Source organism: Hippopotamus amphibius, chromosome 12 (assembly GCF_030028045.1).
Source record: "Hippopotamus amphibius kiboko isolate mHipAmp2 chromosome 12, mHipAmp2.hap2, whole genome shotgun sequence".
NCBI lineage: Eukaryota > Metazoa > Chordata > Mammalia > Artiodactyla > Hippopotamidae > Hippopotamus > Hippopotamus amphibius.
The window spans coordinates 67,546,143-67,572,525 of NC_080197.1; the positions used below are offsets into that span (position 1 = coordinate 67,546,143).

Consider the following 26,383-nt stretch of genomic DNA (forward strand, 5'->3'; position numbering starts at 1 on the left):
ATGTGGAATGCCAGCACCGTCTGAGTCAGGTGAAATGAGGAAGCACTAAGTGAGATGTTAATAATGGTGGAAGATATTGGTACTGCATGCCGAAAGCTCCCGTTTTCCCTGACTCTCAGAAAGTCTTTGTACCTATTGTGTTTCAGTGGAGTCTGTATTTAAATGGGAATTTTTCAGCAGAAATTGAAGGTTCTGTAAAGAGGGGTTTCTTTGTCATTTCCGAAGTAAATTTATAGGGGTCCTCGTGCAAGCTAATCCTTTTTCCTCATTTATCATTAGTTTTCTATTTGGTAATTTTATTTTTTTCTGAAAACCTACCATTTTATGTTGAAAAGAGTAAAACTGCCAATTGAGCCCAAATCTAATTAAGTGGATTTTCTATTTTTAGGTTTGAATTAGGTAAGTGTTCTAGAATAGATGTGAATGAGAGTTTACAAATTGGTCTCAGTGCTTTCCTTTTACAGGTGAGGAAATGGAGCCTAGGAAGGTTAGGTTACTCGCCCAGGTACAGAGCTATTCAGTGGCAGACTTGGGGCATAAACACAAGCATTCGGTTTCCTAATGCTGAGGTCTTCACACTTTCCAGCTTCTCTTTGGTTATAGGTCATGCATAGAAATGAGATATCACTTTTTTCTTTTGTTGTCACCATTTTTTTCAAAATATTGTTGGCTTTTTGATTGAAATTGCCAAATAAAAGCATGACTTACTGGAACTTTACAGTGATTCCTAGGTTAAAAAAATTTAAAATCCATCATCAGATAAGTTTGTATGATGTTTCCTAAGTATATAACTAAAGTTTGCCAATTTAAGGCAAAACTACCATTTTGTTCACTTGTATACCATTACATGATTTTGCAGTAATAATGAGTTCATTTTTCTTAAATCAGTATTTTTCCAACTTATGAGACAAGCCATCTGTAGACTTAAAATCGAATTATGATCTCACTCTTCTAAATAACTAATGTGAATGAATATTGTTGGTCCTATTGTTTGTATTTATTCACTCCAAGAAGTGCCCATTTATGTGTTTCTTCTCTTTTCATGTTTCCTACCTTTAACCCAGGTTCTGTGTCCAAACAATAGCTCTAAACCCGTAGTGACTCATTTGATCTTTTTTTGTATGAACAAATTGGTTCTTCCCCTCATTCACATGCCTTGCGTGTTTGCCCTTTTGTATGCCTATAAAATGTTAGTAATTTGACATGATTCTCCCCCAATATGAATCATACTGCATTGTTATTCCTCTTCCAGGTAAGTGGTTAAGGCATTTGGTTGGTCATTCTATCCATATAAATTCAGCTACCTTAGCTTGTGTGTAATTGAGATTTGACATACACAATTTAGAGTCTAGAAACCTCTTTTGGATTCTCTCGTATTTGTAGCACATTAGTTTCTTACTCCCGTTTAAAAAAGGTTTTAAAGTTAGAAGGAGAATAAGGGTTGGCTTAGACCCAGCAGATTGTGATCCTTAGGAGAGGAAGGAATGAAAGACAGATTGAGGAACTGAGAGTGAAGTTCCGCATAGGTTTCCAAGATGAGTGGACCGTGACCGAGTTGATCCATTCTGCTTGGCTGTCCTAACAGTTTATGTAAATGACTTCATGTCTTTTTGGATCCAGTAGGCTTAGTTTGATAGGTTTTGCTACAGCTTATCTTGTCTGCCTCTATTTTGTGGTTACAAGATGTGGAATGTAGGGCAAGGTTATCAGGAGAGATGTGTGTGGGTGTGGGTGGATGGGTAGGTGGGTGTGTGTGTGTGTTGCACAATTTCCAGCTTCCTTCAGTAGTCATGGAAAAATGTACAGCAATCAAATCTATCACGTTCCAAATATACAATATTTCTCATGACTACTTCTGGTGTGCTGCCCTGTGTTAGAAGGGTAGGGAATCGACAGACACCCAGGAGCCTTGCTTGGATTTGTCCCGTGTCATTGGTGTTCTGAGTGACCCTATGAATATTGTTTTAGTCCATGCATTTTTTAAATTAGTATTCTGGATAATGATTAGTCACATACCAGCCTGTACTGGATTAGCCTTTTATAAAACTATCGTTAACATTTTTACCAATGATTCACCACTAACAGACATATCAGAATTATATTACTGGGGACATGGGGCGCATCTAAGCAAGGCTCGTGGGTTTTTGTTGACTCTCCTTTCTAAGATAGGGCAGCTCACCAGAAGTAACCATGAGAAATATATATGTGGAACGTGATAGGTTTGGTTGCTGCTTGCTGCACATTTTCCCATGACTGTTAAAGGAAGTTAGAAATTGCGCGCGCACACACACGCATCACTGCCGGTAACCTTGTTTTAGCAGGGTATTAAAGCACCTATTAACTTGCTATTGGGAAAGTGACTGTCTTAAAAGAACAAATGTGCCTATTTCTAAGCAGCAACAGTTTGGGCATTTAGCAGACCTTCGGCCTAAAAGCTTTATCTTCAAAACGACAGGGGCTAGAATTGGAATACCCTGTAAGATACCTTTTGACTCTCAAGTTCAGAGATACACTGATATGTTGGGTTGGAATTTTTGTGATTATATTGTTCATTTTGAAAAAGGCTTTCCCTTCTACTATCGAAGAAAGAGATTACAATAGTACTTTCTGCTGTTCTCCTGGCTGGTTTCAAGGCTTTCTTATTCTTTTCACTTCCTTGATAGCACGGCCCCATATCCTGTCCTTTTTTCTTTCTTTCTTTCTTTTTTTTATCTGATGCTTTTCTATTGCACTCTGAGTTCCCCAGGATGCAGACTCTGAGATAGAAATTAGTGCCCTGGACGTTTCTTATAAAATGCTGTTGGGATCAACCCCTGTGGAGTGGAAGGAAGAAACCAGCACTGGGCAGAGGGGACGTTAGGCTGCCCTGTACTCTCAGGGAAGATCTGACGCCCTGGAGGCACTAAAGCTGGGGTGGCACTTTACCATTGTCTCTAGCTGGAGAGAGGGGGGCCAGCCTTTGTATTCACCATGTCAGCCAGTCTTTGGATGTGGGCTGCCCTGGGAGGGGAGCGTGAACTTGCATGAGGAGACTCCTCGGCCAAGGCTGTTTTTGGAGAGCTGATAGCTGAGGCCCGTGTGCTGGCCGCACTACAGCATCTGGGGAAGAGATCCTTCAGTGGTGAAGGGGGATCTGGGTAGCACATCAGTTTCCTCTCCGTCATTTCTGCAAGGGCGCTGGAGGGTTCCATGTGGCTCAGGGGATGGGTTGGAATTTCCAGGAATGAGGAGTTGTAGGGCAGAGTAGGTCAGGAGGTTGAAAAATGGCAGAGAAGAGACGTCGGTGTGAAGAGGTTCTGTCAGACAATTGACTTTGGCCTTGATTAGCCCTTTTCTAAACAAGCTTTAAAACGTCTATCTATTTATAGTGCTGCTAGTCCCTTTTTAAGTTACAGAATTCTGATGAAAACTCTGGGTTCTCTATGCAGAGGAATGTGCATATCTATATGCGTATAAATTCTGTTTGTTGTAAAACCTGCTTGTTTTTTCAGTTCCCTATGTATAGGCTCTTTCGTTCCCCCATCTCTTAATGATTATGCTTTTTTCGGCATCTTCATATTAAAGCATTAGTTGAGGGCTAAATTTTCTGTTTGATGTATTTGTTCATGTTCCATCACAGTAAATCATTTTCTTACATATTTTGTAATTTCCAATTTATAAGGTCATTTTCAGTGAGGATTTTTGTTTTTGGGGTTTTTTTTTTTTTTTTTTTTGCTTTTGTTTTGGTTTAGTTTTTCTAGCTTGTGGAAATCCATCGTGGCCTTGTTTATGGAGTGTTACTTTAAAGTAGCTTTATGTTTGTTTATTTCGGATACTCCAGGGATACCACAAGCCCAGGACTCATTTTTTTCTTAATTTCTTAGCTTGGAGATTCTCATACAACTAAGATTCAGACTTCAGAACTGTTGTGACACAGGCTTAGGGTTTTAATTTCTGGTCGTAAGCATTTCCCCTGCCCTCTCACCCAGATTCTCAGAGACAAGCTCCACTGATGTCTTACTAAGACAATAGGTGGATTTGTCCACTCACCATTTTTTAACTATGATCACAGCCCTTTGACGACAGCTCCGGTTTTATGGAAGGACCTCAGAACCAACTTTATGCCCAACTTGTGTGCCCAAGACCTTATTCTGTCCCTAGATGGGCATCAGGGTTGCTACATGTGGTTGGGCAGGTTGTATCCTATGTTGAAGAAAAGCTGGGTCAGAAATCTAGCCTAACGCTGCTCTCCTGAGAGAGAACTTTCTTCTGATCCCATTCCTTGAGGCATCATCTCCTTACCAGTTTCAGTTAGACCGAAGAACTACAGAGACTCCAGTGATTCTTCCTGGCGGCCACAGCTGGCAATATTTGCTTTTGTGCTTACTACCACTTTGGCCATCAGTCTTAGCTTTGGTTTGGCACCAGAGGGATTTTTCTTTACTGCAGGTGGAACTGTGTATTTAATTTTTAAAATGTGTCATTCTTTCTCATCTTTTCTGTGTGTTTATTTATGGTAGAAAGTCATCTTCATTAGCTCAGTTGACCAGACTGTGGCACCTGGAATTCCCACAAGTTACTTATTAACCTCTATTCCTCAGATATCACCTCTTTAAAATGGGAGTAATAATAGCCCATCTGTATGGTGTTAGTTTAAATTTAGAGCACCTGGTAATTTCCCCATCAGTATTTGTACCATTTAAAGCTTTACCACTTTAGGGAAGAGTTGGAAATGCAGTAGTGGCTGTATTTACTTACTTAACAAGAAGAGGAAGTCTTAGTTAACGCCCTGGAGAAACCAGAGAAACTTTGTTCAGTGTAGCACAGCGCTGAAACTGAAGCTCCAATCCCCACCCTTTCTGATGTGCCAAAGGTCACTTGGCACCAAGAGTGGACGGAGAGGAATGTCCCCTCAATATTGCCCGGAGGATCGCTTAGAGGAGCTTTGCCTGGATTGTGTGGGTAGGTAAGTTTGAATTTCTGAATGTTTTCTTTGCTAAGGAGGGCTTTCAAAGGCGTAATTATCATAGAGGGTATTTGTAGACCTTGAAACATGTGGTAATACTTTTAGTCCCAATAAGCCCTTTGACAATATTGTAAATTCCAATTTGGAATTCCAAGTGGATTCTAAACTTGGTGAAATTGGTACTCCAGGTGCCACAGGGTCCTACCGTCTGCCTTCTTGCTTACAGAGGTGGGGATTCACTGGACTTCCTTCCTTTAGGTCATGGTGTGTAAGAGAATAATCCCCCCCACCCCCCCATTATATAGCTAAGAAGGAATCTGTTGACTGTTAACAGTTGGGAAAGTACAAATACAATATATCAGGTTTTCTTAAAATTACTTTAAAGTTAATCTGATATGCAAAATACTGTGATTATCCTATAATATTAACTGCTTTGGATTGTTAGACACTGTTAGCTGTACTATGAAAATGTGCTCATTACCAAGTTCAGTTTTCTTAGGTTGTTATTGGCTTTGAGTCCACAGACTTAACTCTGCCAAATTTCTGTGTAAACATTTTGCTTGGGACCAAAAAAGTAGTGAATATGTGTATTTAAAGTTGTTTTTTTTTTTAAACCCATGTATATTGATGCATCTTGTAAACATTTAAATAGTCAATTAATGGAAGGTTTTAAAGAACAACTCTTTCCAAAATTCTATAATTTTTCTTAAAACTCTTTCATAACACACCACAAATTTATACCTAGAGTATTTTAAATATAAAATCTGAGCTTAATGGCAAATATATAAAAGTCTTAATACATAAAGATCTACTATTTTTGTAGCTCTTATTGATTTATTTGTTATATTTAATATTCAGGAGAAGCCTTTTTTTCTCTTACTAATGATTAAGTGCAAGTGTAAGTTAAGATTTATATTATAGGAAAACAAAGGAGAGCTAATAATAGTGTATCACAGTGTAGTGCATAACAGAAGTGAATACCTGGTTACATCACTGCTTCGGTGCTGGGAAAGGCAATGCCTTCTTGAGTTTAGGTGCCATCGTTATGGCTGTATTGATCCTTTTGGAAATGGATTCTTGGCTATGTTGATCTTCCTGGAACGTGTCTATTATTTCTTGAGACTTTTTACACCATAAGGAGTATTATCAATTCACACAAGTTTGAACTACTCATACAAGCATTGTATGCAGCTTTTTGTCAGCATAAAAAAGAAATTCCTTGAGATGTTTATGGCCTGATTTATTTTTACCCTTGCTACAAAGCTTTGGTCAGCTTTACAGGCCAGAATTCCAAGGCAGATGTCAGTATCACTTTCAATATAAATCTCATACATGCTCTGGGAATGGTATGTAAAATATTTTGTCTTTTGATATACCTATTCTCACCTTAAGAAGGATATCCCTGTACCTACTGTACCTAGAGTGTTTTAAAGGAGGTTTCTGTTTTTCAGCAGCTAAACTTGGAAACAGTTTCTTCAGTTTAAATAAACTGCATATAAGAGGAAATGACTTTGGAGAGGATAAGATGGTTAGACTCATTTTCTATGTAAATCTGAAATAAATTGTTTAGAGAGGTTTCCTGTTTTGTTTATTTTTCAGTGAAGTCATGTCAGTAATTCAGCAAAGTAGGTATGAAGTTTACTTTAAGGAAACTGCCTTGGAGTTTTAAGGGACTCCAAGTCAACTCATTATATTTTAGGTTTTTAAACAATAGCGTAGTCGAATTGCATAAAATTTTTGTGCAGGTGATATAATGAGGTAGATTATCATACATTCTTTTGATCATTTACCCTATAGGATAGTTCTGATTTAATTAAACTGTTAAGTATTCTTTAAAAATTCTTTTTTATTTTAGAATTGAGGTTTGTGTATGTTCTTAACTGTTTAATTTGACATGTGAACATTTAAAATGGACTTTTCTGCTATATGAAAAATTATACTTCTTATTTTAGTTAAAATTTGTGGGCTTTGTATACAGAATCTTCTGTATAGAATATGTTAACTAGGTTTGGGAATTCGATTAGAAGAAACTTGTGGTAGTTTTAATTTTCAATGTATTTTCTAAAATTTTAAAGCAACTTGTAAAATATTGTCTCTCGGTATTTGGTAATGTAAAATCTCAGTTGAAATGCCTGTGTGTTTCTTAACCTTGCTGTAGGTCTCACATGAATATTTGTTCAAGAATGCCTTGCTTTCAGGAACATTGTGTCAGATATTTAGATGTAATTCAGAACTATATTATTTAACTTCCCTGATTATATGATCCTAATGGTCAGATTTAAATATCTGACATTATTGTTATTACTGCAGGTTGCATTTCATGCTTTGTCTTCCTTCATTATTCCTAAAAGATACTTTTCCTTCATTTTGTAGGTAATTTTTCTTTTTTTTCCACTATTTTATACAATTTGCCAGACCAAATGACACAGTTAGTATCCATTAAGTAGAGCCCTGAATTTCAATCTCGGACACAAAGCCTGGGATTGTAGCTGGGGGAAGCCCTCCTGCTGCTCTGGCTTGGCATCCAAAGACTCTGAATGAAGTCTCTTAACTTATTCAAAGCCAGATCTCTGAAAGCCCTTTGGGCTCCCCATTGCCCATTCGTGGCCAATGTTGCACTCTTCTGGTTAAAAATTATCCGTGGCTTTCCCATTTCCCATCATATCAAATTCCAAGTCTAGTACGTAACTTATCACTTGCAGTAATGTATCTTAATTTATGGCCCACACTTCTTCTTCTTCTTTTTTTTTTCTTTCAATTTTTATTTTTCATTTTGGCCGCACCACACAGCATGCGGAATCTTAGTTCCCTGAGGAGGGATCGAACCCATGCCCCCTGAGTTGGAAGTGCAGATTCTTAACCACTGGACTGTGAGGGAAGTCCCTGGCCTATACTTCTTGATCTTTATGCTTTACATCTCCATGTCCTGCCTTTTCCTTGACTCATGCTACAATAAGAAAGTCTCTCCGTCATGTGCAAAATTTACCTCATCCTTAAGGTCTACTAATCACATCCATTACATTTCTCCTGGTCCCCTCTTCCAACCAATTATTGAAAATAATCTGCTTTGTACTTTCTATATTTTCTTAAGGTGTTTCATGTTCTGTCTTGTGTTACCATTATTTTTACGTGTTGTAATATTTTTCACCTCCTACATAGCATAGACTAACTTTAAATGATCCGCTGAGTCGTGTCTTTATCTCTTACTGTGATGGGTTGGATGTGGTTTCATCTTATATAGCCTATGTTTCCATGTATTTAGTAGATGCTCACTATAAATATTTGGCGACTGAATAAATGTCATGCCATGGCAGTGAGTTACTGATTAGCAGGCTTTTACTTCTCTGTTGGAATGGACATTTGGGGGTAGGACATCATCTAGAGATCTAAACACATATGGCATGGCTGTCTGAATCAGAGCTCTCCCCAGCAGGGAAAGCTGAAGAAACAAAGATGCAGTTAAAAAAAGGTTTAGATTATGTGTAGCAGCTCAATACTGACAAGGAAAGAATAACTCTTTCTAGGTAAAGGCTTGGGGCTGATAGAAAATTGAAAGGTAACACAGACTTTGAAAATAGTGACTATGGTTCTGAGAATGTTTTTTAGGAGTTCACAGTTTAGAGATAAATACAGTCAATTCTGCTATCATGCTTGTCTTGAAAATAAAAATTTATTCCTACATTATTGATATTAGGGAAAAATTTGAGTAGAATGTAAATTTCACATTTTTTTATGTGTGATTTTATTTTATTTTCATCTAGTCGGTGAACAGGCCATTTCACCTAGCTGAACTGAGCCACATAGGAATAGACAAAATGCACATACACATACCTCAGATGCCTTCCGGCTCCCTGACTTCACAGCACATCATGAGCCACAACTACTCATATCTCGTTTCATAACTTTCCCTCCCATTTCAGATAACCCTTCTTCCACCATCGCACAGTAAGTCAGAAGCAGCAACCCTTGGACACCCAATTCCACGAGCAAACTTCAGGTCTTTTGCAAAGTAAGGCGCCATATTTATTATAGTTTTTATTTATTTATTTATTTTAACCACTTAACCTATGAAAAACTGTGCTAGGATCTTTACTAGGCTCCTTTCTTTCTTTATGTGTCACTGACGGCCTTTTTTCCCCTAAGTCCTGTGCTTTTCATGGTGTGATTTTGCATGGCATCATGATTTTTCAGGAACACATATGCCGCATTATAACAGAACTGACTGTACTAATTGAGAACATACAGAGTGTGAACTGACAGTTCTCTGTCTCTCTTTCTTTCCTTCATTTCTGTCCTCCCTCTTCCTTCTCTTTTAATGGTGAGAGACATTAAAAAAAATCCCTTGTAAGAGGAACGCAGTGCAACGGAGAAAAATGCCAGAGAACTTGTTTAATCAGTGTCATAGAAAAAGGGCATAAATTTACCTGTAGAAATAGATATACTCAGAAGCACGTAGAGACTGAGAAGGTAACCTGAAACACCAAGGACCCCCTGGCTTACCCTTAAATAATAATAATTATTTTTAACACTTTGTGAGCCTTTACTATGTGTCTGACACTGTGGTCAGTGCTTGGCATGGATTAGACCATGTAATCCTCACAAAACCCTATAAAGTAGATGTTATTATTGTCTTTATGTTACCGATGCAGAAAGTGAGGCTTACAGGGGTTAACTTGCCCGAGGTCCATAACTCATAAACGTAAATGGCAGAGCCAGATCTTGAATCACATCTGACTTCTGAACCGGAGATCTCAGTGGTTTCTTAGAGTACTTTGTAGGTTATAAATAAGTAACTTCCACATGCGTTATTTTCTCTGCCCTTAACTGCATCTGATTGGCATCACAGGCACAGGTATGGTTTTGACACCAATGGTAGATGAAGAAACAAAGGTCCTCAGGCTAAGAAAATGCACAGATCGTCAGAGGCAGAACAATAACAGAACGAATTCTGGCACCAAATTCAGATTTTTTTCCACTGGAATTATACGTGAAAAGGAAGAAAAATTGGACAATTAGAGATCAGATGAGCTGAACTCCAGAAGAGAAGAAATTATTGTTTTGGAAGTTGGGGGAAAGCAAGTGAATGTATAACAATGTATCCGAATTGAAAGGACAGAGCCTGATGGAGAGTGGGGAGTAGGGGACCTCTAACTCTGTGGTACAAGAAGCCTAATCAGATTCGCATCAAGGAGCTCAAACTAGCACCAATTTCAGCTCAGGATTATGGGAAGAGAAACCCCAGGTCATGAGCAAAAATTGGTTATGCTGTAAATCCGGATAAGTAGTAGGCTCAGGAAAAAAAAAAAAAAAAAAAAGAGGAAAGAGAGAGGTGACAATCTAGAAAAGCTGCAAAAGGCTTTAGTGTACTTCTTTTACAAGATGTGATGCATCTCTTTGTTTAGATAGTCAGTTACCTTATAGCACCTTGCATGTAAACAGGTGTTCTATTTGTGTTTGTTAAACTGACGGTTTGATAAATAGTAGAGAGAGTAATTTTTCAGTTAAGTGTTAAGATCCTAAAATTATACAGGTAATAGGATAAGACAGGACAGATTAGCATCTATGAATTTAAAGCAGGGGGCTAGCAAAGTATGCCCAGTCTTTTCTGTCTACAAGCCAAGAATGTTTTTTACATTTTTAGTAGATTATTGAAAATAAAAACAAAAACAAAGAATATTGACAGAGACCATATGTGGACCACAAACCCCAACTATTTACAACCTGGCTCTTTACAGAAAGTTTGTCAACCCCTGCCCTGAAGTATATAGCCATAAAGCAGAAAAAAGTTAAGACTTGTTTTCTTTTCGGAAATCAGATTAGGTAATGGAAACCGTTATTATATTTCATAGCGGGCTACATTTTCAAACGTGAACCTTTTTTTCCCCCACATGTAGGAAGGAATTGATACTTATTTAGTATGATATTTTGCTAGGGGCTTTGTATACTTTATTTCTCATAACCTTGAAAAATTTTGTAACTACTTTACAAATGAGGAAACTAGGCTCATAGAGGCTAATAAGCCCTCACGTTTATTAAGTAGGGGGATTCATATTTGTCTGGGTTTCTTCAGATAAGAATATGGTAGAGAAAATTTGCTTGTAAAAATTGAGTGTAATCTATTCAAAATTCTGGCTTGAAAATATCTAGATATCTGATGTGGACATTTTTACCAATATTAGCTGGTATCTAAAATATTAAAAAAAAATACAAGTTGTATACACAAACAATGGAGTTGGCTGGAGAATTGTGTAATTTTATTATAAAAATTGCACCTGAAGGAAGATTTTTGGATAAATTGTGTAGAGTTATAGAGAAAATGTAAAGAACAGAAAATTCAGGCTTCATATTAATATATATAGATATATGAACTTAGTATTCATCTAAAAGAAAGATGAGACTTAAAATATTCTCCATATAAAGTACAAAATAGAAAAGTGTGTTCTGCTTCAGTAGAAAGTATACCAGGTAGCAGTTTATTTTTCAAAAGCAGATTATTAAACAAATATTGGCCCATATGTCTAATTATAAAGTTTTATGAAGAAAATTTCAGGGTGCAATGAAAACATGCAATGAGGGATCTAATATAGATTGGAGGAATCAGAGGAATAGTTCCCAAAGGGGTCATTTACGCTGAGATACAGGATTTAGGCAGGCAAAGACAAAGAGGATAATTATTCCAGACAGAGTGGCATAGGCCTTGAGGATGGAAAGAGCTTGGCATATTCAAGGGAGGATCAAAGAAGGCCATTGTGTCTCCTAACGACTCTGAGAAGAGGAATTATGTCTGTTTGTTCACCATGGTATATCCAGCCTCAGACATACCTGCTGGCACACAGTAAGCTCTCAGCAAGATTTACTGAATGGACAAAGACTGAATAGACATTTCTCTGTGAAATTCATGATATAATCGTGAACACAGGGATTGCCTGGATGAAGCCTACGCCCCTCCTCCCTGAAGCTCACCGAATTACATTAAACTTCTCAGGTTGTTGGTAATCCCAGGTTACTCTAGGAAAAAGGAATGTAGGCCACTTCAGCTGGATTTGATCCTGAGGAGGAAAAGTGAACTGGCATTATTACAGGACTAAATCTGAGATAGAATGAATATAGATAGCAACTTTTCTAAAAATAACCAGCTGAGGGGGAGGGTGTTCTGTACTAGAACACATGATCCTGGGTTCTCTGGGTGATCACGGGGTGACCAAGTAGCACATGATCATCAGGCTTAGAGGTTTAATTAAGAAGTTAAATACTGAAGTCCTTCCTATTTGTGGAGCTTATTTCTCCAAAATCAAATTTGAACTTGTAAATTGAGATATTTCACTTACAGGTTGGGTGCATTGAGGAATTTATAAAGTAGAAAGAGAAGGGGAGAGGGTTGCATGTTTCTCAAGTGGGTGAAATAAGTTGTAGTAGACTTGGAAGGACTGTTTTACAAGATATTTACCATAAAATGGAGGCAAAATAGGGGTTTACATCAAGCAATTAAGGAAAGAGAAGTTCTCTTTAGGTGGGAGGGAGAATGGGAATTGAAAGGAAAGAAAACATTTCAGGGTTATTCTGAAATGTTAGTTTTTGAGTTAAACAAAAAGAGCCATAAGTGGTAAAAACAATACATGTACAGCTGATTATACAAGAATTTAATAATATTCTTTGCTTTGTTTAAGCTTAAACTTCAGTGGACTTTAGTTGACAGTATCAGATTGTTGGGATTTAATGTGGAAGTTTGAAGAATTTCGTACTGGATGTCAAAAGTCTATTTCCTTACAAAAAGGGATGTTTTGGCTAGCATATGAGGTAAATGTTTGCTGAGAGCTTGAGTTTTGTTTTGATCAGTGAGGAAAAAAGATACCCCCTGCCCCCTGAAGAATGTAAGTTTTTCAAAGGTATGTTGGGTGGGGGATTGGTGGTACTGACTCATGGAAGACTCTTGGTTGTTTATTTTAAACTGCATGTTTCTTAAGTACTAAAACCACTGAGTGAGATATTGTCAGTGTCACTTGGCTTATTTCCAGGGACTAACTCCTGCAGTTAACAATTGATTTGCCATAAGACATCAAGTTAATGATAACTTTCTTGAAGTTATAGACATGTTTCTCATCCTTTTAAATGAGTCTTAACTTTGGTTGATATCATTTGGTAATTCCTTTCGATATTTGGTATGGAACTTAATAATGGACTAATTAATTATAAAAGCAAAGTCTAAATCTTATCACATTAAAAGTTTGACCTTTGAAGCCACCTTATTGAGTATGTGTATATTTTATATATATTTATATATAATATAAATAATATATATATATTTGGCCCCTTATTTATATATAATATAAATAATATATATATATTTGGCCCCAAAATACTGATGTATTTTAATTTGTTCAGGGGATGTTTTCCTCAAAGTTTGTATGCATATTAGATTACTTGAATGCTCACTTAAAAAGTGAAAAACGCAGAGGAATTTTAAAAAATTCTTTGAGCCATTTCATAAGTCAAATGATCCTTTTGTAAAGGAGCATATCTATTCCAAATCACTTTCTATGTTAAAATAATTTTATATATACATTGCCTTAGTTTATCCCGTTAATATACTGTGAGATTGGTGTGTTGAGCGGTGGGACATAGAGCCCTACTTCATTTGAGTAATGAAAAAAAAATTTTTTTAATAAATTTATTTATTCATTCATTTATTTATTTATCGGCTGTATTGGTTCTGTACACAGGCTTTCTCTAGTTGTGGTGAGTGGGGGCTACTCTTCATTGTGGTGTGCAGGCTTCTCATTGTGGTGGCTTCTCTTGTTGCAAAGCACTGGCTCTAGGTGTGTGGGCTTCAGTAGTTGTGGCACTCAGGCTCAGTAGTTGTGGCTCATGGGCTCTAGAGCTCAGGCTCAGTAGTTGTGGCACACCGGCTTAGCTGTTCCACAGCATGTGGAATCTTCCCAGATCAGGGCTTGAACCCATGTCCCCTGCATTAGCAGGCAGATTCTTAATCACTGTGCCACCAGGGAAGTCCCAAGTAATGAGAAAATTAAGGGTCACTGAGAAATGGCGTTTGTTAAGAGGGGCTGCCAGGTAAGGTTAGAGCTGGACGAGAAATCAAAAGTTGGTGAAACTGGACCAGTGCTCTTCTTTTCCCCCCAAAATACAGTTCAGTTTATTGCTTTTGTAAACTAGGGATTGTGTCTCTTGATCTTTATTAAAGTGGAATATATGATAATCTAATTTAGTTCAAGTTAAAATACATATATACATCCACGTATATGTATATATTTATGTGAACACACACATACACACAAAAGATTGTAAGGATGGTTTTAATTTCTATGTGTGTGTGTGTGTTTGCCACAGAAATCCTTGATGCCTCTGGTACGTCCTCATTACAGAGGCAGCCGCAGTAAGATCTAGTGTTACAGGTCAGGCAGCCATACCTGATGGACTCACAGACATTCAGTAGTTTATTCGTTCCTCAGTTATTATTATGGTAAAATATACGAGGGTGAGTCAAAAGTTATCCACACTCTGGCTGTAGAATTCATCTTAATTAACTTTTAGAAAAGACAAATACATCGCTTTTGGACATAATTTCCTTGCTTTTTAATACACTTTGTCCATCTGTTAACGAGCTTTCATATTCCCTCAGTAAAAAATGTTTCAGGCTGAGCTGCGAGCCAAGAATGCACTGCTGTCTTCACTTCTGCATCAGAAGTGAATCCTTCGTCCTCACAGGGCTGCTTTCGGGGATAAAACAGGTGAAAGTCCGATGGAGCAAGATCAGGACTATAGGGAGGATGCTTTAACCTCAAAACAAAGTTTTTGCCGAGTGTGGACAGTGTGGGCAGAAGTGTGCAGACGTGCACACCCTCAGACCACAAAAAACGAATCACTGCACGCTGCTCTTCTTTCTCGAAAATCACAAGTGGGGCATCCATTTTTGCTTGCACCGCAGTTACAGATGAACTGATTTAACACATTCATACCTGCACAGCAGTGACTGGGGGGACAGTAGCCTTGAACAGAAAGTGCTGATAGGACCGTGAGGCCAACAGAAGTTTTAATGTAACCGGAGTGCCGATAATTTTTGACTAACCCTCGTATATAACATACAATTTACCATTTAAATCATCTTTAGTGTAAATTCAGGGGCATTAAGTACATTCACATTGTTGTGCAACTGTCACTACCATCCATCTTCAGAACTTTTATATCCTGACAAACAGTTCCAGACTCATTGGAGGATACTCATCTCCGGCCAGCTCCTGGCAACTGCCTTTCTTTCTGTCTTCATGAATTTGACTACTCTAGGTACCCCGTACTAGTAGACTCATACAGTATTTGACCTTTGGTGACTGACTTATTTTACTCGGCATAATGGCCTCAAGTTTAATCTGTGTTATATAGCATGTATCAGAATTTCCTTCCTTTTAAAGGCTGAATAATATTCCACTGTATGTATAGACCACATCTTGCTTATCCACTCATCCACTGATGGACACTTGGCTTGCTTCCACCCTTTGGCTGTTGTGAATAATTCCGCTTTGAATATGGGTATATAAGTATCTGTTTGAGTTCCTCCTTTCAGTTCTAGGTCTACACCCAAAAGTGAAATTACTGGAACATATGGTAATTATATGTTTAATTTTTGAGGAACTGCCATATCTTTTTCCACATGGCCATATCATTAAAGGAATGTTTTAAATGAAAAATAGACAAAAACCAATCTTCAGTTCTCTTAAATCTCCGGATTTTTTATCTATTTATTTTTGCCATGCTGTGTGGCTTGCGGGATCTCAGTTCCCCGACCAGGGATTGAACCCAGGCCCATGATAGTGAAAGCCTGGAATCCTAACTGCTAGGCCACCAGAGAACTCCCAGTCTCTGGATTTTTAAAATGAACTTTTCTAAAGTAGGATGAATAGATCTCCCTTGGGTTTCTTATATAACTAATAACTAGAAAATGTGAGGTGTGTCATTGTAGGTTATTGGTGTTGGTAGGCAAATTTTAAATTAGTTAAGCTATCTTCCTGCTTCTCCTTGGGGAATTCAGAAGTTTGAAGACATTATGAGAATGACATAGGTGAGTCTTCATTTTTCCCAAAAAAAAAAAAAAAAATCTGTAGAGCAGAATACAGTTGGGGAGATTCCCATAGGAATGAAAGAAACAGATACAATTATCTCAAAATTAGTTAACTTTGCTTCCTAATCTAGTCTACCCTCCAGAATGCCCCCATAGTTATTTTATTAAAATTAGTAATATGACTGTTACTCCCTCCACTGGTTTACTGTTTTCATAAAGACTGAGTCTAAATTCCTTTATATGATCTACAAGCTCCCACATAATCTCGTGTCAAGCTTGTCTCTGCCACATCATCATCTTTTATATACCCTGTACTACAGCCACACCGAATATCACACTATTCCCTAAAAACCACGTCCTTCCACGTACCATGCTTCGCATGTGCCTGGAATGTCCTCTCCTACCTGTACAGGTGCTGATTGACACACTCCTTCTCCTGTCTCCTCCCAGATGAAACCTATTGACAGAGATGGTTTCATAGTACATTGTTTATACCATGACTAGCATTTACTAAGTTGCATTGTAATTAGCTCTTTGCATATGTCTTGCTCAACTAAGTGCTCCTGAAGGACAGAAACCATGGTGTTGCTTATATGCCCTCATGTGAAGCACAACCCCTGGTAGGTGTAGGCCAAAAAACACTGAGTGAATTTCTTACATGGTTTTGCTCACTATATATTACCAGCAATTATTAATAACTGAATATATCTTGATACTTTTGCAAAAGTATCAAGGAAACACATTTTTTTCAGTAGTTTGCTACTGCTCTATTTCTGTGCAGGTTTCTGAGGTTTCTGGGCATAATGACTTTATCAGTAACGTTCTCACATCACCCTAGGTTGCTCCTATCTTCGGAGAAAGTATCTGATAAGTTATACTTAAGTGTTAATGACATTATTACTCCCACAAGTGCTTGTAGTTTAAAAGTGGTTCCCAGGGATGAAAATACTTAATTCAAAAGAATAAATTTCCAGCAGTAGGAATTTCATTCACTATGTCCCTTGGGCAGATGGTATCATTTAAAGAATCAGGAGGACTCTCTTGCTCATCAAATCACAGTAGGCATGCAGGCTTCCAAGAGCACCCCTGCATCTTCAGCACTTCCAGGTTGGTATTAACACTGGAAATATATTTCCTGAGGCTGCTGCTTTAAGGGCCTCACCCTTCTGGGATAAATTTCCCCTTTTTACATTGCCCCTTTATAATCTGAAGGTCAGGGTGGTGTGACTCTTTTCAAAGTGCTTATTCTGCCTCCTTAGCTAACTAGGAATTTCTTTTTCAAATGTTGAGGACTAGAAATAGGCAGTCATTTAATATTTAAGCTAGTTTCTGTGAATCAGTTGTAGATATGAGCGAACACATATTAGCTGAAGTGGCATATTAAAGGATGATCTTTCTACTGGAAACAAAATACTGCAAGAGTCAGATATTTGAACTCTTTCCAGTCTGGATTACTCAAGAGGAAGCAAATGGCAAGATTCAGTTTAATTGCTTGTTATTTTGAAGAAGGAAGTGTTATGTGTATTTCCCCCCCCAAGGATAGTGTCCAGGACTGTATCATTTTGGTGTTTTTGCAGTTCTGTGAGATGTTTCCAATGTTTTAGAATGAAAAAAACAAGTGAAACTGACATAAATATATCTGGACAGTGGAATGTTTCAAAGCTTATCTGAGTAATTGTTCTTCTGGATTAAAGACCTGGTATTATTGGTACCCAAGTCCTATTGATATAATGGTCACAGAAAAGGGCATACATAGATTTTAGTGTGGATTATGTAAATGTGAAATGTTTACACAGATGTATATGTGTGTAATTGTAAGTGTGTGTGTTGTCTGTGTGCTTAAGTGTTTTTAAGCTTTAGCACGCATTCTAATGGGCGGGGGTATCACACACACAGAGCACAGAAACTGGGAGTTTGGGCTCTTACATTGGTCTGCCTGGGTTTGGGGCTTTACCATGTGCTCACTGTGCGATACTGGGCAAGGTGCTTTGTTGTTCTGTGCCTCAGTTTCCTCATCTGTAGAACAGAGATAATAATAGTACCTACCTCTTAGAGGAGCTGTGGTTATCAAATAAGTTAATGCATGCCAATAATTTATAACAAAGTTTGGCACATATAAGCACTTAATAACTGTTACCTATTGTTTTTGTAAATTATTATTAAATATTGGCCACACAGGTGATTCAGAGAAGAGAAAATAATTACTTTGGATAAAAAATTATTGTTTTTAAGCCAAAGACATTAGTTAATTTTGTGGATTAAAATCATAATGTTTCTTCATCATTAAGAGATTATGGTATAGGGACTTCCCTGGCAGTCCAGTAGTTAAGACTACAGCTTCCACTGCAGGGGGCGAGGGTTTGATCCCTGGTCAGGGAAGTAAGATCCTGCATGCCACACAGCGCGACCAAAAAAACAAAAAAGGGAGAGATTATGGTATAAAGAGGGATATGTGTAGGTAATTAGTGGCTTATTCATTATAATATACCTTGGATTATCCATTTTTGACTGTATTTAAAGTCTTCCCTTTCATGACCAAATAATACATGTTTATGGAATGCTCTACACTTTGAAACCTGTTTGGGTTTGGAAAATATATGTCTTTTGACCGTTTTGTGTTAGACTTCAATTTTGTCTAATCAGTGTTTGAAAGAAATGGCACTTGTATATCCTTCCTTCCAAGAAAAACATTGGGTGTTTCAGGAAGTGGTCTTGGTGAGTCAGAGGATAATACTTTTTCCTCTGAGTCAGTTCTGAACCTCCTTGATATAAATAGGCTTACGTTTACCAAAACTTCTGCTTTTCACATCAGATGTTAAAATCATCATTTATACATGCCCAGACCAACAGCAGTACTTTCATTGGTATTTCACTCAACACGGAGGGTCTTATCTAATTGTGACTGTAGAAATGCTGCTAAATAAATTCGTTAAAAAAATTTTAGTGCAGTTCTGTACTTCTAAATTTGTTTCTATTCTGCATCCATTTTTCTTTAAACAGGAGTCATTTGTGTCAGGTGGTCATTTATGTCAATCATAGAGGAAATTTATATTGGTAATAATATCCACTTTGGTCACAAAATTCTATGCATTTTCGTTATCGCACATATATAAACTCTCCATAGCACACACTTAGTACTGGAATTATTTTGCCAAAGACTATACGAGTTTGCCACATCCCAGAGCAATGTCAGATTTACCAAGGAATAAATCAGAGAGGTTCTTCTTAGCACTAAAAAAGTATTAAACATGATAAATATTTGCCAAGTGACAACCCTTGCTAATGTTGAGTTGGTCAGGGAAAACTTTAAGAAAGGAGTAGGGATTGAGGAATTAAGCAATTGCTGGATGGTTGATCAACCATAAAGTAGTGGGAGGGGTTTTTAGGGTAAGAGCAGAAGCCTGCAAGTGAGCCAGTCCAAGAAATGCCCAGAAAAGTGTGTGGTACTAGTAAAGGTTTATAGGTGGGAGAGCCTGTGAGAATGTGGAAGCCTGGAGAGATTATTGCAGGCAAACTCTTGTGGGTGATGAATGGTAAGCAAAGGAATTTTCTTTTTGTGCATCTGCAAGTGTAATTGGTAACATTCTTTATTTTGATTCTCATGTGTTTCTCTTGTGTCGTATTTGGTTGACTGCAACTGGATTTTACTTCAGTGAATTTCATTTTTTTAGAACCAGTATCTAAAGAAAAGGTATCCATTTCTATTTTTCTCCAAAATACAGTTCTTTAGGAAAATAAAGGAGCTGATAGATAGATGTAGAATATAGATATAGATCTCAAGGGACCTGTTGCTTTTGTATATGATCCTTATAACAATCTTATTCCCATTTTACAGATGAGTAAACAGAGGCTCAGAGAGGATAATGACTTGTGCAAGGTCATAGAGAGAAGGTAGAGTTAGAATTTTCATTCAGGGCTGCCTATCTTCATAGCATGTTCTTTTTACTATCCCACAATACCACAATGAATGCATTGGAATACACTCAGTAAGTTTTTATTGTTTCCAGTGGCTCTGATAAAAGCACCCCCAAAGTATTTTCCTTCTTGGCAGAAGCATTATTATTATTTTTCTTTTAGGAATAGGAAAGTAGTCTTCGGATGCTAGGAAATTGCTCCTGGGCAAGCTTGCTCACCCGTCGTCTCGGGGAGCATTACTTGGACCATCTTTATTTTCTAAGAGTAGATTATTGTCATTTGAGCCTCTATAAGGTTTGCAAGAGCTGTCAAATATGTTTAGGGATCATTTGTGGGTAGAGATGATCCAGGCTGTGGATTCTTTGTTCACTTATATTAGCAGATGGATAGTTGGTCATTTTTCATCTTTTTTCAGTCTTAAGCATTTGAGCCTTGATAAATTGGAGTCTTTGATTTTCTGTCTTGGCACATATAGTTATTACAAGAGCATGCCACTTGCTTTCATCCTATTTCCTTCATGGCAGGGAAGCAGCCATGTTGGTCTCGGCAAACTAGCCCTCCCTGAGGTGACAACAGTGGCAGCTGAGATTAAGTATCACTCTTGTAAACACTGAGTCTCATATCTCATAAAATGCAAAGACTTGTTTAAAAAAAAAAATCCATTTTAGCATCCTGGAATGAAATAGTTCAATTCTTAGGAGAGCAGGGAAATTCATCTTATTCCTCCCAAATAGCTAATTCATATGATTGTGTGTGCTGCTAGATGCTATTCCCAGGGCTTCTTAGCAGCTACATAGTAAAAAAAAAAAAAAAAAAAAAAAAAAAAAAGGACAACATTCCTTATATCACATGCTTTCTTTGTAGGCAGGCTTGGAGTTTATGAGGGTAGAGTTCAGCCAGTCCTTAAAGTTACTTATATAAGGACTACCCTCACCAGTGAGAAACAAGATACTTTTCTCATCTGCTCTATTCTGTCGGATGGTCCTTGTAGGTAAATTTGTATGACAGGAAGCAGGTCACTGAGTTAATGTGCTAGCCTTTGTCACTGATGTCACCGAGCTAATGCACAGACTTGGGAGCTGCAGAGAGCTCTTGGAGATACCCTAGTTTCTAGCTTAGTCAGTACTACTTGGGAAGCTATGAGTTCAAGTGACATGTCCAAGGGCACAGAGTTAGGAATAGTATTAGCAAAGCGAGGAATAGTATGGACTTTGGAGTTCAGTGTTCTTTCTAATCTCAGGACAGATCTAAATCAAGTTAACATCTAGGATGTTCCAGTGGCAAGTCCAGGAGTGGTATCTCCTCACCCTCACAGAAAGAATGGATGGGCTTCGGTAGGACTGATGCCCATCATCAGAGAGGGGACGGAACTGGAGAGGTGAGAAGATGTAGTTAGATGAGGATTTATTTTCCTCTCCATTTGGGGATGATAAAGAAGGTGGCTGGTAATAAGAGCCAGCAGGATGGAGAAACAGGAGGATGGCTGGGAGTGGATTAGAGGGATTTGGGGAGAGAGTCGACACTGCCTGCCCTTTTCCTTGAATAGCTCTTGTTAGAAGCTAGTGGTGCTAAATATTTTCTGTTTTTAACTCTTCAACTAGTTAAAATATTTCCTACTAAGTTTTTCTTGCTTTTAGAGCATTATTTCATTCTTCTTAGTAAGAAGGTTTGAAATGAACACCTTAATTTGTCCTGTAAAAGAATAATCAGGAGCCTAGTTTTTCATTCATTTGAATAAGCATTTAGTGAGAACTTACTACGTGTTAGAAGCTATGTTCAGCATTTGGTATTCAAGAGAGTTATTATTTAAGTAGTTCAGTATAGCTTGTGCCTAGCTGCCAGTGTGAGCCTGTGGAGAGGTGCGGGTGCTGGGAGGGAGCAGGGGAGGTGCAGGAAGGCAGAGCTGGTTAGAAAAGAAGCTGTAGACGTATAAAGGACCAATTCACCAAACAGCACTATGCTATGCATTTGAATCGGATGTTACCTGGAGGGTGGTGGGGATCTTGTAATTGGATTTAAGTAGAAGAATGATAAAAAAAAAAAATTGTTTTAAAAGGCAGTAGTATTAGATTGGTTCAAATTATATCTATAAAAGCTTCTAAAATGATTCCAGTTTAGATCACCAAAAGACCAAGAGATCACTTAAAATCCTGATACTCTTCATTAATAGATTTTTACTGCTTACATAGCACAAATATATGCAGTTTAAAAATTACTTGAGATAATACCAAGTATAAGAAAATATATGTTATCAGAAACAATCACGTATCTCCCTCGGAGGGTAATATATTGAAACTATTGGAAGAAGTTGCTGAGTTTAAGCTGACACTTAGCAGCTTGAGGAGAACTGATAACTCCTTTCCCAACTAATTCGGTAAAACTAAATAAGATTGTTAGAAAAAGCAGCATATGTTTTTAAGTTGATTTGTTGAAGTTCCTGAGAGAATATGTTTCCCACAGAAGTTGAAGGAAAAGTGCCCACTCTGTATCATGTTTAATAGAGGTACAGCGAAATATCTGTACAGTTTCATAAGGGTTTGTGGGTACTTTTTGATATCTGTCTTTTATAATAATTTGTATGTCCCCATGTTTGTAAAAACATATGTTGCCTCAAAGTTGGATGTAAAAGTCAATCCTACTTTTATTGATTGTGGTTATATAATTGGACATATGTTCCCATAGAGAAATACTCTGTAGTAGGCATAGACTTTGCTGAACAAAAGCTAAGGCGATGTCATGCCCTTTTAGAATTTTGTGATCCTTTTGAAATTCTAGGGTGCATTGTTTTTATCCTGGTACTGCTTTTGCCTTTGTCTTGATGCTATTTCTAATAGTCCCAACCGTCTCCTGCCTTTACTTCATGAATATCCAGAATCCAGTCGTTTTCTTCTTTATAAGTAAACTAGACTGTTAGTTCTTTACTATACAAATGTATGCACTATCATTTGTAATAAATTTATAGCAAAAGAAAAAAAATCCCTTAGTTCTATTTAGATGCTATGCGAATTTAGGTGAAAAACAACTCTCTAACCATTATTTTCCTCTCTGTAGGAGAGTGGTTGGATTTTATTCTATATCTACTACTTATGAGCTATTAAATTTTTTTAAATTGAAATTTAGTTGATTTACAAAGTTTCAGATGTACAGCAAAGTGATTCAGTTATATATTCAGTTCCTTTTTTCAGATTCTTTTCTATTATAGTTTATTACAAGATATTGAATACAGTTCCCTGTGCTATATAGTAGGTCCTTGTTGTTTATTTTATATATTTATATAAATTTATATATTATTTATATGTTATTTATTTCTATCTAATAGTGTGTATCTGTTAAATCCAAATTCCCAGTTTATCCTTCCCTCTTCCTTCCCCTTTGGTAACCATAAGTGTTTCTATGTCTGTGAGTCTATTTCTGTTTTGTAAATAAGTTCATTTGTATCTTTTTTTAGATTCTACATATAACTACTTATTAGCTCTTTGACATTGGCATGTTATTAAACTCTGCACCTAGCTTAACTCATGTGTCCTGTGAGCACAGTAATGGCTGCTACCTCGTGAGTGTGATGTGACAATTAAAAGAAAATACCTAGATGTAAAACACTTAGAGTTGCGCCTCGCACGTGGCGCTATGCTATCTAAATGTTAGCTGCCATCGCTGCCCCTCCTCATCTTTCTCCTCCTTCTATCACTACTATTAGCACTCGTAGTAATAGTTTAGTTCTCAGTGCGTGGATTTTACAAAATTATTTGGCTTAAAAAGAGGGACAGTGATTATGCTAGCTAAATGATACCTAGTTTATTTACTAAAGAGCTGGAATTAACTTGGGGGCAACTTAGAAACATTAAAATAAACTTGTTCTTGTAATGAGCAGTACATTTTAATTAAATCCAGTCATGCTCCTCCCTGTCTGTTCTACCTACCTCTGCCTATGGGCCGTTTTCCCAGTTGCTTAGAGTTGGAAACTATGGGAATGAAAGAAAGAAATGCAAATGCGGCATTACCAGCCCTTGTGATAATTCCCTCTTCAAATTTCCACTTCCTTCAGACCTCAAATAGCCTGCTTACCCAAACAGATCTATCTTAACTTTCCAAACAAAAATCCACACAGTATGATCCAGGAACATGACGGTTTGGAGTGATTCTCCCTTCCCTGGCTGACCCAAACACCTTTTTTTCACTTATTGATTCACTATAGAGAGTTGTGTTTGCTCTGTTTCAATTCCAGGTGCTCAAATCCAGGAATGTAATACCTGGAAAAGAATCTGGGGGGGGGGGGGGGTTATAAACTGACACTGGCCCAAAAGTAGACATGTTGCTATAAAAAAAAAGCCCCATTTCTGCCCAAGTTGTTTCTGCCCCATTTGTTTCTCTCTCATTTCCCAGGCGCTTAAACTTGAAGTACCTTCAGTTAGCATTTTATAGAATTTACTGCTTTAGTTTTTGTGATTCTTCTTCCCTATTCTTTTTTATTTTATTTCATTTAAATTCAGATTGTTACCTGGAATAGGATAAAAAACCAGCAATCTTTGTTCAGAATTATTTTTGCATAGACTTGCCAACAGGGCACTGTTTCTGCTTTTCAGTCTTGAGCACTGATAACTATGGAATGATTACATAGTAAATACTTGTGAATGAGTGAATGAATGAATGAGTGAGTACTGCTTTTGGCTTTTGCCAGTTAACATTGCATGAATTTTGTTTGAGTAATCATCTATAAAGATCATTTTGGCTTTTAATTCATCAGTGTGACACTCCCAGTCAACTTCAAAATACTGGATTTATCATTAGTTAAAGGAAAGTATACAACAGTGGTTAAAAGCATGACTAGTGGTCAAATCTTAGCCATGCTATGTAGGTGTCATGACCAAGTTAACCTTTACTTGTAACTTTTGTAAGTCCCAGATTCTCCATTAAAATGGGGATAATAAGCTCTTATAACCTCATAAGGTGGTAAGAATTAAGTAAGATTATGTACAAATAGTGCTTGGCACAGTGGCTGACACACTACAATGCTTAATAAATGAGCATTATAATTTTTTTTTATAATATTGAACAGAGATATGTCTAAATTTACCCCAGTTCATGGATAATTTCGGGGTTAGTCATGAGGAACTTTGCTGTTTTTGAAAACTTCCATTGTTATAATCTGGCAAACATTTTTCAAAGGTACTACTATCCATAATCAGAGCTTATATTTACTGTCTCTTAAATACAAAATTTCATAGCCTTGATTTAAAAAATTTTTCCATGGGACTTAATTTTATTCTTTCTTTAATTTTTATAACTATGAAAATATCTAACCTCTCAAGAAAAGAAAGCTTCATACTACTTTTATGGGCAACCTGAATTTTAACACTAATACACAGATGTCTCTGACTTTTGTTTTGGGGTAGCTCACAAAGAATTTGTTTCCCAGGTATATTTACTGAAAAGGGCTTCTCTTTGGAAAAAAATACTTAAAAATCTATGTAATTAAAATGAATAAATTAGTGGTTATTTACCTAAGGGTGAATTTTTCAGATTTCATTTAGGAACCTAACTCTGTTGTGCATTTAAAGCTCTGATTCAATTTCTGGAAAAACAGTTAAAGCATTTTTCATTAACTATAATGCCTGAGTTAATTAGAGATATTGTCTTACTTTTACATATTATAATGTTTTTTTTTCCTGGAATTTGAAAATAGCGTTTGTTGTTATAAAAATAACAGGCAGCTAAACATACACTACCAAAATATCAGCTGACTTTATGAAAGATAAATCTCCTTCATTTTCTGTGCTTTCACTCTGGCCGCTATGGTACTCTTATTTTTAGTATAAACTTGTACTCATATTTCTCAGCCACCTTAACCTCTCAAGTTCATATTAGAGGTGACTTGAATTTTTCTCTTGAGTTTTTCATTAACAGATATTTGTCAATGTTAGACAATGAAAATATGTCAGAGAAAGAAGCAGATTAAGCACATACATACATTCCACTCTCTCCAAAAAAAAAAAAAAGACAGTGAAGGGATTTTAAAAATGCACAAAGTCGGTGAGACCAAGGGATTCTGGAAAGTTCAGGGATGACTGAAACTAACTAACCTGCACATCCTGAGAAGCTGATACCCAAGCTGCTTAGGGAGAGACATTGAGGTTCACTTCAGAGCCTCAGAAAGGCTCAACAATGAAGGTGAGGCTGAAACAGAGGATGAGTGTGTTTAAAGAGAGCTTAGACCCAAGTGCCTCCCCACTCTCCAGCAGGACTGAAGTTTATTCCATGGAGAATGTGAAGTAGAGAACTCTTGACTGGGAGATGCCAAGGCATATATGGAGGAGGGGAGGATTAAGTGAAGTACTTACTAAGCAGAGATGCCCTCGGGGTACTTATACTTCTCCCCAAAATTTGGCAGTCAGGTGTGTATTCTGCAGGGGTGAAATTGGAATATGCTGCTTTGAAGAATCTGATTTATCTGT

General features: G+C 37.2%; 1 protein-coding gene across 4 annotated transcripts in view; it reads left to right on the top strand.

The window, feature by feature from the left end:
* EPS8 (epidermal growth factor receptor pathway substrate 8) overlaps window positions 1-26,383 on the top strand; it is a 177,928-nt gene that overhangs the window by 72,104 nt on the left and 79,441 nt on the right. Inside the window, exon 2 of one of the 4 annotated variants that reach the window (XM_057702842.1) lies at window positions 8,866-8,954. The exons of the other annotated variants lie outside the window; for them this stretch is intronic. The gene's annotated coding sequence lies outside the window, so the exon portion shown is untranslated. The remainder of the gene's footprint in view (window positions 1-8,865; window positions 8,955-26,383) is intronic. 4 annotated transcript variants of the gene reach the window in all.